We start from the raw sequence: 13,537 nt of genomic DNA on the forward strand, positions 1-13,537 counted from the left end.
AGAAATAGAAATTAAATTTGAAAAACAAACAAAAGTAAGGAGACATAAACTTTTGGGGGCTTGTCCCAGCACATTCCCCTCTAATTTACAACGTCGGAACACTACGTCCAGGAAGACTCTGTTGCCCTAAAAACAAGAGTTGAGAACGTAATAATGCTGCCGCCTTGTGGCTGTTTCCCACAACAGCAGCTTTAAACCCAGTGCTAGTGGTTGCTTAATAGTCACAAGGATTGCAGGGCTGAAAATGACACCTGCCCTCAAAAAATGCCCTGGGGTAGGGAATAGGCAAGAAAATTCAACACATGACAAATTTTTCAAGAAGTCAATATGAAGAGGGAAGTTGCACTCACTCTTTAAAAAAAAGGAAAAGAAAAAAATGGACATGCCTAAAGCTCAGTATAAGGAATTATTAGCCACATGCAAACCCAACCTCCAAAAAGGTTTCAGCTCACACCAGTCAAATGACCATCAGCAGAAAGTCTACAGACTATACATGCTGAAGGGGATTTAGAGAACTGTGTACCATCTAGCTGCTGGTGGGATGTAATTGGTAACAGCACTAACGAACACTGAATGGAGCTACTTTAAAAGGTAAAAATTGAGCTACCATATGATGCGGCAGGGCACCTTTTGGGCCTATAACCTAAGACCACCAGAATCGGAAAGACAGAGGCAGGCAAATGTGCACTGCCGCAATATTGAAATAGCCAAGATATGGAAGCCAAAAAAGGGTCCAAAAACAAATGAATGGACAAAGAAGAAGTGGTATATGGACAGAATGGAATATCAGTCACAAAAAAAATAAAAGAATGGCATATGCAGCACCACAGATGAGCCTAGAGGTAATCACACAACGTGAAGTAAGTCAGAATGCCAAAGACAAATGTCCTACGATATCACTTATGTTACCTGAAAATTCATAAAAATGAACATATTTCCATAGAGAAAGACAATCTCAGATTGAGAAGACAAACTTATGGTTAAGCCAAAGAAAAGGTGTGAGGAATGGATAAATTAGAATACTGGGGTTAACACACATATACTAATACATATAAAATATATAATCCCCAAAGCATATGGAATAGCAAGTGTGGTCTACTCAACACTCTGTAATAACCGACATGGAAAAGGACCCAAAGATCAATAGATGTATGTATATGTGTAAATGAACAAGGTTCTGTACACCTAGAACAAAAGACATTTCTCAATCAAATTTGCTTGATAAAAACTACAACTTGAAGACACAAACAAGAATTAAGGAGGCTAAAACTTATGGGGGTTTGTCCTGGCACATTCCACTCTAATCTGCAACCTCAAAGCACAACTTGCAGCAAGGTTCTGTTTCCCTAGCAAGCAGAGTTGGCAACGTAGAAATGCTGCCACCCTAAGGCCGTTTCCTCAAACGACAGCTTTAAATCTATTGCTAATGGTCAATAATATTCACAAGGACTGCAGGGCTGTAAATGACTCATGCCCTCAAAAACTATCCTGGGGTAGGGAATGGCCATAAAAATCCAAACGGGGCAAATTTTTCAAGAAGCCAATTTGAAGTTGTGAGTTTAGCTCAATCTTAAAAAAACACGAAAAGGACATTGATAAACGCAAAACATCAGGAATTACTAGACGCAGGCAAATCCAATCTACACAAAGGTATCACCTCACACCAGTCAGAATGACCATCAGCACAAAGTCAACAAACAACAGATGTTGAAGAAGTTGTGGAGAATAGCGTAACCTCTCGGTCTAAGTGGGATGTAAACTGGTAACAGCCAATAATAGGAACAGAATGGCAGTGCGTTTAAAGGTAAAAATTGAGTCACCATATGATCCGAAAGGCCCACTATTGGTCCTGTCACCTGTAAAAGCCAGAATCGAAAAGACACGGGATGGAGAATCGTGTACCGCAGCAGTATTTACAATAGCCAAAACGTGGAAGCAAACAAAATGTCCATCAACAGATAAATGGACAAAGAAGAAGTGGTATACGTACCGAATGGAATACTAGACTCAGGAAAAAAATGAACAGTGCCGTTTTCAGGACTACAAATGAGCCTAGAAATAATCATATTAGGTAAAGTAAGTCAAAAGGGAATGACAAATATCCTATGATATCATTTATACATGTTATCCTAAGATTGCTACCAATGAACATATTTCCACAGAAAAAGACACTCACAGACTTACAAGACAAACGAATGGTTAGCCAAAATGAAAGTTGGGAGGATGGATAAATTAGGACTATGGGGCTAACATACATATACTAATGTATGTTAAATGTATATAAACATAAAACATATAAACTATATGAATTATATAATCACCAATACATATAAAATATATAATGACAAAACACCTACCAAATACCAAGGGAGGGCTACTCAACATTCTGTAAAACATACATGGTAACAGGATCCAAAGATGAACAGACATATGTAGGAATTATTGAGCAGATTCTGTACAGCCAGACAATCACAACACTCTAATCAAATTTACTCCAATAAGAAATAGAAATTAAATTTGAAAAACAAACAAAAGTAAGGAGACATAAACTTTTGGGGGCTTGTCCCAGCACATTCCCCTCTAATTTACAACGTCGGAACACTACGTCCAGGAAGACTCTGTTGCCCTAAAAACAAGAGTTGAGAACGTAATAATGCTGCCGCCTTGTGGCTGTTTCCCACAACAGCAGCTTTAAACCCAGTGCTAGTGGTTGCTTAATAGTCACAAGGATTGCAGGGCTGAAAATGACACCTGCCCTCAAAAAATGCCCTGGGGTAGGGAATAGGCAAGAAAATTCAACACATGACAAATTTTTCAAGAAGTCAATATGAAGAGGGAAGTTGCACTCACTCTTTAAAAAAAAGGAAAAGAAAAAAATGGACATGCCTAAAGCTCAGTATAAGGAATTATTAGCCACATGCAAACCCAACCTCCAAAAAGGTTTCAGCTCACACCAGTCAAATGACCATCAGCAGAAAGTCTACAGACTATACATGCTGAAGGGGATTTAGAGAACTGTGTACCATCTAGCTGCTGGTGGGATGTAATTGGTAACAGCACTAACGAAAACTGAATGGAGCTACTTTAAAAGGTAAAAATTGAGCTACCATATGATGCGGCAGGGCACCTTTTGGGCCTATAACCTAAGACCACCAGAATCGGAAAGACAGAGGCAGGCAAATGTGCACTGCCGCAATATTGAAATAGCCAAGATATGGAAGCCAAAAAAGGGTCCAAAAACAAATGAATGGACAAAGAAGAAGTGGTATATGGACAGAATGGAATATCAGTCACAAAAAAAATAAAAGAATGGCATATGCAGCACCACAGATGAGCCTAGAGGTAATCACACAACGTGAAGTAAGTCAGAATGCCAAAGACAAATGTCCTACGATATCACTTATGTTACCTGAAAATTCATAAAAATGAACATATTTCCATAGAGAAAGACAATCTCAGATTGAGAAGACAAACTTATGGTTAAGCCAAAGAAAAGGTGTGAGGAATGGATAAATTAGAATACTGGGGTTAACACACATATACTAATACATATAAAATATATAATCCCCAAAGCATATGGAATAGCAAGTGTGGTCTACTCAACACTCTGTAATAACCGACATGGAAAAGGACCCAAAGATCAATAGATGTATGTATATGTGTAAATGAACAAGGTTCTGTACACCTAGAACAAAAGACATTTCTCAATCAAATTTGCTTGATAAAAACTACAACTTGAAGACACAAACAAGAATTAAGGAGGCTAAAACTTATGGGGGTTTGTCCTGGCACATTCCACTCTAATCTGCAACCTCAAAGCACAACTTGCAGCAAGGTTCTGTTTCCCTAGCAAGCAGAGTTGGCAACGTAGAAATGCTGCCACCCTAAGGCCGTTTCCTCAAACGACAGCTTTAAATCTATTGCTAATGGTCAATAATATTCACAAGGACTGCAGGGCTGTAAATGACTCATGCCCTCAAAAACTATCCTGGGGTAGGGAATGGCCATAAAAATCCAAACGGGGCAAATTTTTCAAGAAGCCAATTTGAAGTTGTGAGTTTAGCTCAATCTTAAAAAAACACGAAAAGGACATTGATAAACGCAAAACATCAGGAATTACTAGACGCAGGCAAATCCAATCTACACAAAGGTATCACCTCACACCAGTCAGAATGACCATCAGCACAAAGTCAACAAACAACAGATGTTGAAGAAGTTGTGGAGAATAGCGTAACCTCTCGGTCTAAGTGGGATGTAAACTGGTAACAGCCAATAATAGGAACAGAATGGCAGTGCGTTTAAAGGTAAAAATTGAGTCACCATATGATCCGAAAGGCCCACTATTGGTCCTGTCACCTGTAAAAGCCAGAATCGAAAAGACACGGGATGGAGAATCGTGTACCGCAGCAGTATTTACAATAGCCAAAACGTGGAAGCAAACAAAATGTCCATCAACAGATAAATGGACAAAGAAGAAGTGGTATACGTACCGAATGGAATACTAGACTCAGGAAAAAAATGAACAGTGCCGTTTTCAGGACTACAAATGAGCCTAGAAATAATCATATTAGGTAAAGTAAGTCAAAAGGGAATGACAAATATCCTATGATATCATTTATACATGTTATCCTAAGATTGCTACCAATGAACATATTTCCACAGAAAAAGACACTCACAGACTTACAAGACAAACGAATGGTTAGCCAAAATGAAAGTTGGGAGGATGGATAAATTAGGACTATGGGGCTAACATACATATACTAATGTATGTTAAATGTATATAAACATAAAACATATAAACTATATGAATTATATAATCACCAATACATATAAAATATATAATGACAAAACACCTACCAAATACCAAGGGAGGGCTACTCAACATTCTGTAAAACATACATGGTAACAGGATCCAAAGATGAACAGACATATGTAGGAATTATTGAGCAGATTCTGTACAGCCAGACAATCACAACACTCTAATCAAATTTACTCCAATAAGAAATAGAAATTAAATTTGAAAAACAAACAAAAGTAAGGAGACATAAACTTTTGGGGGCTTGTCCCAGCACATTCCCCTCTAATTTACAACGTCGGAACACTACGTCCAGGAAGACTCTGTTGCCCTAAAAACAAGAGTTGAGAACGTAATAATGCTGCCGCCTTGTGGCTGTTTCCCACAACAGCAGCTTTAAACCCAGTGCTAGTGGTTGCTTAATAGTCACAAGGATTGCAGGGCTGAAAATGACACCTGCCCTCAAAAAATGCCCTGGGGTAGGGAATAGGCAAGAAAATTCAACACATGACAAATTTTTCAAGAAGTCAATATGAAGAGGGAAGTTGCACTCACTCTTTAAAAAAAAGGAAAAGAAAAAAATGGACATGCCTAAAGCTCAGTATAAGGAATTATTAGCCACATGCAAACCCAACCTCCAAAAAGGTTTCAGCTCACACCAGTCAAATGACCATCAGCAGAAAGTCTACAGACTATACATGCTGAAGGGGATTTAGAGAACTGTGTACCATCTAGCTGCTGGTGGGATGTAATTGGTAACAGCACTAACGAAAACTGAATGGAGCTACTTTAAAAGGTAAAAATTGAGCTACCATATGATGCGGCAGGGCACCTTTTGGGCCTATAACCTAAGACCACCAGAATCGGAAAGACAGAGGCAGGCAAATGTGCACTGCCGCAATATTGAAATAGCCAAGATATGGAAGCCAAAAAAGGGTCCAAAAACAAATGAATGGACAAAGAAAAAGTGGTATACGGACAGAATGGAATAGTAACCTCGGTAAAAAAATGAACAATGCCATTTTGAGGAATACAGATGAGCGTAGAAATAATCATATTAGGTTAAGTAAGTCACAAGGGAATGACAAATATCCTATGATATCATTTATACATGTTATCCTAAGACTGCTACCAATGAACGTATTTCCACAAAAAAAGACAACACCCACTTATACAACAAACTAATGGTTAACCAAAATGAAAGGTGGGAGGATGGATAAATTAGGATTATGGGGCTAACATACATATACTAATGTATGTTAAATGTATATAAACATATAATATATAAACTCTATGAATTATATAATCACCAATACATATAAAATATATAATGAGTAAACACCTACCAAATACCGAGGGAGGTCTACTCAACATTCTGAATAACATACATGGTAACAGGATCCGAAGATGAACAGACATATGTATGAATCATTGAGCACATTCTGTACAGCCAGACAATCACAACACTCTAATCAAAATTACTCCGATAAGAAATATAAATTAAATTTAAAAAAACAAACATAAGTAAGGAGACATAAACTTCTGGGGGCTTGTCCCAGCACATTCCCCTCTAATTTACAACCTCGGAACACTACGTCCAGGAAGATTCTGTTACCCGAGTAACAAGAGGTGAGAACGTAACAATGCTGCCGCCTTGTGGCTGTTTCCCACAACAGCAGCTTTAAACCCAGTGCTAATGGTTGCTTAATAGTCACAAGGACTGCAGGGCTGTAAATGACACCTGCCCACAAAAAATGCCCTGGGGTAGGGAATAGGCAAGGAAATTCAACACATGACAAATTTTTGAAGAAGGCAATATGAAGAGGGAAGTTGTACTCAATCTTTAAAAAAAAAGGAGAAGAAAAAAAAGGGCATGCCTAAAGCTCAGTATACGGAATTATTAGCCACATGCAAATCCAACCTCCAAAAAGATTTCAGTTCACACCAGTGAAATGACCATCAGCAAAAAGTCTACAAACTATAAATGCTGCAGTGGTTTTAGAGAACTCTGTACCTTCTAGCTGTTGGTGGGATGTAATTGGTAACAGCACTAATGAAAACTGAATGGAGCTGCTTTCAAAGGTAAAAATTGAGCTACCATATGATGCGGCAGGGCACCTTTTGGGCCTATAACCTAAGACCACCAGAATAGGAAAGACAGAGGCAGGCAAATGTGCACTGCCGCAATATTGAAATAGCCAAGATATGGAAGCCAAAAAAGGGTCCAAAAACAAATGAATGGACAAAGAAGAAGTGGTATATGGACAGAATGGAATATCAGTCACAAAAAAAATAAAAGAATGGCATATGCAGCACCACAGATGAGCCTAGAGATAATCACTCAACGTGAAGTAAGTCAGAATGCCAAAGACAAATGTCCTACGATATCACTTATGTTACCTGAAAATTCATGAAAATGAACATATTTCCATAGAGAAAGACAATCTCAGATTGAGAAGACAAACTTATGGTTAAGCCAAAGAAAAGGTGTGAGGAATGGATAAATTAGGATACTGGGCTTAACACACATATACTAATACATATAAAATATATAATCCCCAAAGCATATGGAATAGCAAGTGTGGTCTACTCAACACTCTGTAATAACCGACATGGAAAAGGACCCAAAGATCAATAGATGTATGTATATGTGTAAATGAACAAGGTTCTGTACACCTAGAACAAAAGACATTTCTCAATCAAATTTGCTTGATAAAAACTACAACTTGAAGACACAAACAAGAATTAAGGAGGCTAAAACTTATGGGGGTTTGTCCTGGCACATTCCACTCTAATCTGCAACCTCAAAGCACAACTTGCAGCAAGGTTCTGTTTCCCTAGCAAGCAGAGTTGGCAACGTAGAAATGCTGCCACCCTAAGGCCGTTTCCTCAAACGACAGCTTTAAATCTATTGCTAATGGTCAATAATATTCACAAGGACTGCAGGGCTGTAAATGACTCATGCCCTCAAAAACTATCCTGGGGTAGGGAATGGCCATAAAAATCCAAACGGGGCAAATTTTTCAAGAAGCCAATTTGAAGTTATGAGTTTAGCTCAATCTTAAAAAAACACGAAAAGGACATTGATAAACGCAAAACATCAGGAATTACTAGACGCAGGCAAATCCAATCTACACAAAGGTATCACCTCACACCAGTCAGAATGACCATCAGCACAAAGTCAACAAACAACAGATGTTGAAGAAGTTGTGGAGAATAGCGTAACCTCTCGGTCTAAGTGGGATGTAAACTGGTAACAGCCAATAATAGGAACAGAATGACAGTGCGTTTAAAGGTAAAAATGAGTCACCATATGATCCGGAAGGCCCACTATTGGGCCTGTCACCTGTAAAAGCCAGAATCGAAAAGACACGGGATGGAGAATCGTGTACTGCAGCAGTATTTACAATAGCCAAAACGTGGAAGGAAACAAAATGTCCATCAACAGATAAATGGACAAAGAAGAAGTGGTATACGTACCGAATGGAATACTAGACTCAGGAAAAAAATGAACAGTGCCGTTTTCAGGACTACAAATGAGCCTAGAAATAATCATATTAGGTAAAGTAAGTCAAAAGGGAATGACAAATATCCTATGATATCATTTATACATGTTATCCTAAGATTGCTACCAATGAACATATTTCCACAGAAAAAGACACTCACAGACTTACAAGACAAACGAATGGTTAGCCAAAATGAAAGTTGGGAGGATGGATAAATTAGGACTATGGGGCTAACATACATATACTAATGTATGTTAAATGTATATAAACATAAAACATATAAACTATATGAATTATATAATCACCAATACATATAAAATATATAATGACAAAACACCTACCAAATACCAAGGGAGGGCTACTCAACATTCTGTAAAACATACATGGTAACAGGATCCAAAGATGAACAGACATATGTAGGAATTATTGAGCAGATTCTGTACAGCCAGACAATCACAACACTCTAATCAAATTTACTCCAATAAGAAATAGAAATTAAATTTGAAAAACAAACAAAAGTAAGGAGACATAAACTTTTGGGGGCTTGTCCCAGCACATTCCCCTCTAATTTACAACGTCGGAACACTACGTCCAGGAAGACTCTGTTGCCCTAAAAACAAGAGTTGAGAACGTAATAATGCTGCCGCCTTGTGGCTGTTTCCCACAACAGCAGCTTTAAACCCAGTGCTAGTGGTTGCTTAATAGTCACAAGGATTGCAGGGCTGAAAATGACACCTGCCCTCAAAAAATGTCCTGGGGTAGGGAATAGGCAAGAAAATTCAACACATGACAAATTTTTCAAGAAGTCAATATGAAGAGGGAAGTTGCACTCACTCTTTAAAAAAAAGGAAAAGAAAAAAAAGGACATGCCTAAAGCTCAGTATAAGGAATTATTAGCCACATGCAAACCCAACCTCCAAAAAGGTTTCAGCTCACACCAGTCAAATGACCATCAGCAGAAAGTCTACAGACTATACATGCTGAAGGGGATTTAGAGAACTGTGTACCATCTAGCTGCTGGTGGGATGTAATTGGTAACAGCACTAACGAAAACTGAATGGAGCTACTTTAAAAGGTAAAAATTGAGCTACCATATGATGCGGCAGGGCACCTTTTGGGCCTATAACCTAAGACCACCAGAATCGGAAAGACAGAGGCAGGCAAATGTGCACTGCCGCAATATTGAAATAGCCAAGATATGGAAGCCAAAAAAGGGTCCAAAAACAAATGAATGGACAAAGAAAAAGTGGTATACGGACAGAATGGAATAGTAACCTCGGTAAAAAAATGAACAATGCCATTTTGAGGAATACAGATGAGCGTAGAAATAATCATATTAGGTTAAGTAAGTCACAAGGGAATGACAAATATCCTATGATATCATTTATACATGTTATCCTAAGACTGCTACCAATGAACGTATTTCCACAAAAAAAGACAACACCCACTTATACAACAAACTAATGGTTAACCAAAATGAAAGGTGGGAGGATGGATAAATTAGGATTATGGGGCTAACATACATATACTAATGTATGTTAAATGTATATAAACATATAATATATAAACTCTATGAATTATATAATCACCAATACATATAAAATATATAATGAGTAAACACCTACCAAATAACGAGGGAGGTCTACTCAACATTCTGAATAACATACATGGTAACAGGATCCGAAGATGAACAGACATATGTATGAATCATTGAGCACATTCTGTACAGCCAGACAATCACAACACTCTAATCAAAATTACTCCGATAAGAAATATAAATTAAATTTAAAAAAACAAACATAAGTAAGGAGACATAAACTTCTGGGGGCTTGTCCCAGCACATTCCCCTCTAATTTACAACCTCGGAACACTACCTCCAGGAAGATTCTGTTACCCGAGTAACAAGAGGTGAGAACGTAACAATGCTGCCGCCTTGTGGCTGTTTCCCACAACAGCAGCTTTAAACCCAGTGCTAATGGTTGCTTAATAGTCACAAGGACTGCAGGGCTGTAAATGACACCTGCCCACAAAAAATGCCCTGGGGTAGGGAATAGGCAAGAAAATTCAACACATGACAAATTTTTGAAGAAGGCAATATGAAGAGGGAAGTTGTACTCAATCTTTAAAAAAAAAGAGAAGAAAAAAAAGGGCATGCCTAAAGCTCAGTATACGGAATTATTAGCCACATGCAAATCCAACCTCCAAAAAGATTTCAGCTCACACCAGTGAAATGACCATCAGCAAAAAGTCTACAAACTATAAATGCTGCAGTGGTTTTAGAGAACTCTGTACCTTCTAGCTGTTGGTGGGATGTAATTGGTAACAGCACTAATGAAAACTGAATGGAGCTGCTTTCAAAGGTAAAAATTGAGCTACCATATGATGCGGCAGGGCACCTTTTGGGCCTATAACCTAAGACCACCAGAATAGGAAAGACAGAGGCAGGCAAATGTGCACTGCAGCAATATTGAAATAGCCAAGACATGGAAGCAAAAATAAGGTCCATAAACAGATGAATGGACAAAGAAGAAGTGGTGTATGGACAGAATGGAATATCAGTCACAAAAAAAATAAAAGAATGGCATATGCAGCACCACAGATGAGCCTAGAGATAATCACACAACGTGAAGTAAGTCAGAATGCCAAAGACAAATGTCCTACGATATCACTTATGTTACCTGAAAATTCATAAAAATGAACATATTTCCATAGAGAAAGACAATCTCAGATTGAGAAGACAAACTTATGGCTAAGCCAAAGAAAAGGTGTGAGGAATGGATAAATTAGGATACTGGGCTTAACACACATATACTAATACATATAAAATATATAATCCCCAAAGCATATGGAATAGCAAGTGTGGTCTACTCAACACTCTGTAATAACCGACATGGAAAAGGACCCAAAGATCAATAGATGTATGTATATGTGTAAATGAACAAGGTTCTGTACACCTAGAACAAAAGACATTTCTCAATCAAATTTGCTTGATAAAAACTACAACTTGAAGACACAAACAAGAATTAAGGAGGCTAAAACTTATGGGGGTTTGTCCTGGCACATTCCACTCTAATCTGCAACCTCAAAGCACAACTTGCAGCAAGGTTCTGTTTCCCTAGCAAGCAGAGTTGGCAACGTAGAAATGCTGCCACCCTAAGGCCGTTTCCTCAAACGACAGCTTTAAATCTATTGCTAATGGTCAATAATATTCACAAGGACTGCAGGGCTGTAAATGACTCATGCCCTCAAAAACTATCCTGGGGTAGGGAATGGCCATAAAAATCCAAACGGGGAAAATTTTTCAAGAAGCCAATTTGAAGTTGTGAGTTTAGCTCAATCTTAAAAAAACACGAAAAGGACATTGATAAACGCAAAACATCAGGAATTACTAGACGCAGGCAAATCCAATCTACACAAAGGTATCACCTCACACCAGTCAGAATGACCATCAGCACAAAGTCAACAAACAACAGATGTTGAAGAAGTTGTGGAGAATAGCGTAACCTCTCGGTCTAAGTGGGATGTAAACTGGTAACAGCCAATAATAGGAACAGAATGACAGTGCGTTTAAAGGTAAAAATGAGTCACCATATGATCCGGAAGGCCCACTATTGGGCCTGTCACCTGTAAAAGCCAGAATCGAAAAGACACGGGATGGAGAATCGTGTACCGCAGCAGTATTTACAATAGCCAAAACGTGGAAGCAAACAAAATGTCCATCAACAGATAAATGGACAAAGAAGAAGTGGTATACATACCGAATGGAATACTAGACTCAGGAAAAAAATGAACAGTGCCGTTTTCAGGACTACAAATGAGCCTAGAAATAATCATATTAGGTAAAGTAAGTCAAAAGGGAATGACAAATATCCTATGATATCATTTATACATGTTATCCTAAGATTGCTACCAATGAACATATTTCCACAGAAAAAGACACTCACAGACTTACAAGACAAACGAATGGTTAGCCAAAATGAAAGTTGGGAGGATGGATAAATTAGGACTATGGGGCTAACATACATATACTAATGTATGTTAAATGTATATAAACATAAAACATATAAACTATATGAATTATATAATCACCAATACATATAAAATATATAATGACAAAACACCTACCAAATACCAAGGGAGGGCTACTCAACATTCTGTAAAACATACATGGTAACAGGATCCAAAGATGAACAGACATATGTAGGAATTATTGAGCAGATTCTGTACAGCCAGACAATCACAACACTCTAATCAAATTTACTCCAATAAGAAATAGAAATTAAATTTGAAAAACAAACAAAAGTAAGGAGACATAAACTTTTGGGGGCTTGTCCCAGCACATTCCCCTCTAATTTACAACCTCGGAACACTACGTCCAGGAAGACTCTGTTGCCCTAAAAACAAGAGTTGAGAACGTAATAATGCTGCCGCCTTGTGGCTGTTTCCCACAACAGCAGCTTTAAACCCAGTGCTAGTGGTTGCTTAATAGTCACAAGGATTGCAGGGCTGAAAATGACACCTGCCCTCAAAAAATGCCCTGGGGTAGGGAATAGGCAAGAAAATTCAACACATGACAAATTTTTCAAGAAGTCAATATGAAGAGGGAAGTTGCACTCACTCTTTAAAAAAAAGGAAAAGAAAAAAATGGACATGCCTAAAGCTCAGTATAAGGAATTATTAGCCACATGCAAACCCAACCTCCAAAAAGGTTTCAGCTCACACCAGTCAAATGACCATCAGCAGAAAGTCTACAGACTATACATGCTGAAGGGGATTTAGAGAACTGTGTACCATCTAGCTGCTGGTGGGATGTAATTGGTAACAGCACTAACGAAAACTGAATGGAGCTACTTTAAAAGGTAAAAATTGAGCTACCATATGATGCGGCAGGGCACCTTTTGGGCCTATAACCTAAGACCACCAGAATCGGAAAGACAGAGGCAGGCAAATGTGCACTGCCGCAATATTGAAATAGCCAAGATATGGAAGCCAAAAAAGGGTCCAAAAACAAATGAATGGACAAAGAAGAAGTGGTATATGGACAGAATGAAATATCAGTCACAAAAAAAATAAAAGAATGGCATATGCAGCACCACAGATGAGCCTAGAGATAATCACACAACGTGAAGTAAGTCAGAATGCCAAAGACAAATGTCCTACGATATCACTTATGTTACCTGAAAATTCATGAAAATGAACATATTTCCATAGAGAAAGACAATCTCAGATTGAGAAG

Source organism: Eubalaena glacialis, chromosome 2, assembly GCF_028564815.1.
Source record: "Eubalaena glacialis isolate mEubGla1 chromosome 2, mEubGla1.1.hap2.+ XY, whole genome shotgun sequence".
NCBI lineage: Eukaryota > Metazoa > Chordata > Mammalia > Artiodactyla > Balaenidae > Eubalaena > Eubalaena glacialis.